Genomic DNA, 5,035 nt, shown 5'->3' on the forward strand with positions numbered 1-5,035 from the left:
AAAAGTCAGGAGGAAGGCATATTTGTATTCTGCTGTCCTCTGCCGAGGGTGTTTAACATGCTTATAGGCCAAATGAAACTGCTTTGTTTGTTATCTCCTGGCTTCCAGAAATAGTCAGCTCTGATAATGTGCCACTGGAGTTGAGTTACCACATAATGATGTAATGGCCCGGGAGTACAGTGAAACCACAAATGTCCAAATGAATTGACACAATTTCCTGTAGAGGAAGCAATCTGAAAATAATAGGCAGAAATTCTGGCTCCTTTTACACTTAGAGGAGATGATAGTCATCACAGAAGGGGTGTCTAGGAGAGTTCTGGTTGATCCACAGAAGGGAATGCTTACAAATACCAGGCTTTCAAAAATAGATGGTGGACCCATCAAGTCTTCTTTATCTATCTTCTAGGAGAAAATTGGGAGCAGGCTTTGTTGAGTCCATAACAAACGCTGAGAATCACCAAACCTTCCTGTGTAAGTCTGGGCATCATTTCACGAGTTCCATGAGAGGATGATGACCTCCTTGACTTCCTGTCCTTGCACCTGCCCTTTTCCTCTGCTTGGAACACTGGTGTTTCTTCCCAACTGTTTTTCCTGTCTTCCCCTGCCGCACCCTGCCTTCTTCCCAGCCTTCGATTCACAGCTGAAACTTGGCCTCCATTGGGAAGCCCCCTGTGAAGAAGCCAGAATTTGGGGAAATCCTCTCCTTGTGCTTTCTCAGCAGGTTCCTCACCTGTTTCCTCTTAGAGCACAGCCCTCTCCACTTGACTGGGAGCTCTCTGAAGGTAAGCACTGTGCTTTATTCATTCACTTTTCTATCTCCAGGAGCCTTCCCAATGCCTGGCACAGAGGAGAGGCTCAATCAATATTTACTGAATGCATATTGAAAGGAGAAATCCAAATTATGGGGATTTACTTTGTTATTGAAATGTGTTATTTGGGGATTTCTTTTTTAAGACCACAAAGATGTCTACACGCACTCTCCAGCAGACATAAGCTTTTGGGTATGGCCCTCTTTGCTGGATGTTCTATTTGCCTTTTGGGATATCCTCTTGTACTCACTGGTATCCTGTTCTGTGCCCTGGGAAGCTGACCTCCCAGGTGGGATCCCAAACACTGTGCCTTCTGGCTTTCAGTTGGATTCAGCCAATGAAGGGCACTGTTAGCAGATGGAAGATGGGAGGAGAATGGGATGCAGACATTTACCGCCTGCCCCATCCCCACTGCCTCCCTGGTGGGTTGACTCTGTATTTCTATTAAAAAGCTGTGGTCCTTTGACAGTCTCCCATAGCTTTGTGCTAACACAGAGGCTCTGCTTCCATGGAAGCCTAAACGTAGTCATAACTCCCCTCCATGACTGAGTGCAGGTGGCTTCACCATCCCTGATAGATTTCCCTTAACCTGTAAATACCTTGGTAAAGCTCCACTCATTAAATTCTCCCTAATTACTCGGTTTGAGAGTTGTCATCTGTTTTCTGCTGGGACACCAACTGACGTGCTTTCCTTCCCTGATTCTGCCCATCTGCCATCATGAAGAACAAGAGAGACCGCACAAAGGCCACAAAGGCAGTGTTGCTAACACCATATCCTCTCACTATAGTGAGTGGGCTTCATCATCACTTGTTGAGACCACCACTCATGCCTTCTAAAGACCCCATTTAGGTCTTTATTTCCTCTTTTAGAGGAAATAAAACATTAAAAACTCTTGAAAGGATGCTTATTCACCTGCCTTTTAATTTATTTTTCATTCAATGAATGAGTATTGTGACTCTGTGTTTGCCTTCCAGATAAGAGTGTAAATGAGACAGGCCAGGTATATTACCTCATGGAGTTTATAGACTGATAGGGAAATCAGACCACAAATAAGACATATGATTTATAATTGTAGGAAATGGTATAAGGGAGAAATGCATGGTGCCAGCATATTTCAGAGAATATCCTATAGTTCATACATAAAAAATATTTCTTGTATAGATTTACATACTTAAAACATTGAACAGACATGAGTTTGAAATGTGATTACAAATGCTTTGCATTTTTATTTAAAAGCCTAGGACATTCTGAGACTCCCTCTAAACTCCAAGTGCATGGAATCTCCTGGTTTCGTGTCAGCTCCGCAGGACATGAGTATACTTGATCTGGTGCCCACAGAGCTGGGCTTATCCACTTGTGGTTTGGAAGCTTGGTCAAGTACAATGAGATTGCTGCTAGATAAAGTGATATAGTTCCCTTAAAGGGCATTACTGCTAATGAATCTTTATGATATGTTTGTTTCCTAGTTCAAAGGAACGATTTCAGAAATCCAGAACAATATATTATTGTCCACTGTTCTAGGGAGATTGTTATCTAAAATGGTGTAGTAGTCAAAGAGAAGGAAGTTCCTTCTAAAACAGCATGATGCAATGACCATGGTAGGAGTCATCCATTTATTCAAGGAACATCTGTTGAATGCCTGCCATGTGCCAGCTCTGACACAGGCACAGGTCCTAGAGGAGTTTACATTTTAGTTGAAGAGATTGTCCAGAATTTGGGGAAGGGGAAGAAGCAATCCTCAGAAATGCAAGCGTCCTAACCTTGAGCAATATTAGGTGGGAAAAATGCCTTCTCTACAAGGTTCCGTGGAGCCTGATGCTTCCATAGAACACAGGCCCCTGCTTCCACCGCTGCCCCTCCGGCAACTCACTTATGACACCTCTTCCCTTCCAGGTGCCATCAGAGAGCCCTGCAACCTGTGTTCAGCCAGGTTGTGTTAATGAATGCATAACTGAATGAATCCATGTTGACCCACATCTCCTCAAGATGGAGCTGTGAAGGGCACAATCGTCATCTTGTCAGCAAGGCCCTCCAAACCAACACCTATGAGAGGAGGTGGTTCTACTTTGGTTCCAACAACACAAAAAAGGCAACTTTCTACTCGCCCCACCCATCTTCAGAAACATCTAGCCTGTCTGAAGCTGGGTAACTAAAGCTCAAGAAATATAAAATCCAAAATTTCTCTTCAATTCTTGGAGACTCTCTTCTGCCTCAAAAACACGGCCGGCAGCAGGACACCACAAACATGAACCTATGCTTTTGCTAGACTCTAGCCTCCTTCTGGCACCCGCCCTACCCCTTTGCTGGGGTTCCCCAACATATGTGCCTGGTACTTCATGTTACATTCTCCATTGTAATCCCCCACTATTTGATCTTTGAACCTCTCAACCTCAACTCTTCTCACACCGTTCGCTCATGGTTCTGCCATTTGTGGCTGAGAATACAGGTGTTCATAGAATACTTCTCAGAAACAACTAGCTTCCAGAAGTTTCTGAAGACCAATGCACAGTGAAGTATCTCTAATCCTATTTTTTTTGCAATGTATTCTGACAGGTGGCATTGGAGGTTAAAAGTTTAAGTTCAAACTTTTGGTAGCTCAGTGACATTACTGTAGGTCTTGTCCAGGATGTGGGTAAAAAGGTATTAAAACATCTCTGCCCATCTTATGTTCTCTCATGTTTAGAAATTGTAATGCAGTGAGGAAAAAAAAAAAGAGCACTACTTTGTGTCACACGGGACTTGATTCCTATTCCTCACTCTGCCCCTGGCCCAGGGCCTAGGGACTCAGCAGTTTTGGATCTCAATTTCCTCACAGCACTCCTTTACAATTATGATTTGATACGTGTGAAATAAATTCCCAGGACATAATTCTTTAGAGTTAGTCTTAAAGTATTTTAAAACCAAAGGAAAATTGATTTTGTATCAGCCAGTGGTTTCTTCATTATCTGGCCTTGTGAGAATAGCCCGGGTATCATTGAGAAATAGAACTGCGCATGCGCAGACACACAGAGACCTGAGGATTCTGTTGATCATTTTTCTCAAGGTCTTGCTTCATGAGGACTCTTTCATCTTTCTTTCCTAAGCCCCTTTAGGAAAGAACTTGGAAGATCAGCTGCATGAGGAAAGATTAGCATAGGCTGAGAATCCAACGCAAAAAGAGGGTCTATCCTAGCACGAAGCAAGGCATGAAAACATTTTCAAGCATTTTGGGATGATGATGATAATGACAACACCATGTATTTCTCCCAGGAAGCTCAAAGAACTTCATAGGCCTCACATCAATCATCCTTGCCACTTCCCCAAAAGGAAGGAAAGGGCAGGCACTGATATGATATAAATGGCAGCAGCAGAGTGAGCCATCACATCGAATGAGAGCCTTATACATTGTTCATTGTCACTTGTAACCATACAGCAACTACAGTGAAAGTCAGGGAGGGGATGTGACCCGGTCTCAGGCCAGAAGCTACATCTCTGGGCAAGTAGGTGCACCTGAGTTTTGTAAATGGCACTTTGGACAATGATTTATTACTGATTATGGCCTGTCTAGTCTCATGTTTTCAAGTCATATTTTGCTGTCCTGATGTTGTTTACGGAATAAAACCTGGTTTCCACAAACTAGTGATTACTAGATTTCCCTTTAAGCTTCTGATTGTCAAACAATTACAGTAATGCTCTTCATAATATTTTGGTCAATGATGGACTGCATATATATCAGTGGTTGCATGAGATGATAACGGAGCTGAAGAATTTCTGTTACCTACTGATGCCCTAGCTATCAAAATGTCCTCGCAATGCATTACTCACATGTTTGTGGTGATGCCGGTGTAAACAAGCCTACTGTGCTGTCTTTGTACAAAGTCTGACACATACAATTATGTGTAGTACATAATACTCGATAATGGTAATAAATAACTACATTCTGGTTTATATATTTATTATACGATATATTTTATTGTTTTTTTAAATGTTCCTTTATTTATGTTTTTTTTTTTTTTTTTTTTTTTTTTTTTTTTTTTTTTTGCTTTTGACCACCACACCTGGCTAATTTTTTTGTATTTTTAGTAGAGACAGGGTTTCACCATGTTGGCCAGGCTGGTTTCAAATTCCTGACCTCAAGTGATCCACCTGCCTCAGCCTCCCAAAGTGCTAGGATTACGGGCATGAGCCCGGCCTTTATCATTATTACAGAATGTACTCCTTCTACTTATTAAAAACAATTAACTGT

The 5,035-nt window shown here is 42.1% G+C and overlaps 1 long non-coding RNA gene across 1 annotated transcript; it reads left to right on the forward strand.

The window, feature by feature from the left end:
• Positions 1-288: 288 nt before the first annotated feature.
• Positions 289-4,678, forward strand: LOC111552753. Its single transcript, XR_002734721.1, has 3 exons — positions 289-471; positions 719-782; positions 2,704-4,678. It is a non-coding gene; the product is annotated as an uncharacterized LOC111552753 (long non-coding RNA).
• The last annotated feature ends 357 nt before the right edge of the window (positions 4,679-5,035 follow it).

This window comes from Piliocolobus tephrosceles, chromosome 6, assembly GCF_002776525.5.
Source record: "Piliocolobus tephrosceles isolate RC106 chromosome 6, ASM277652v3, whole genome shotgun sequence".
Lineage (NCBI taxonomy): Eukaryota > Metazoa > Chordata > Mammalia > Primates > Cercopithecidae > Piliocolobus > Piliocolobus tephrosceles.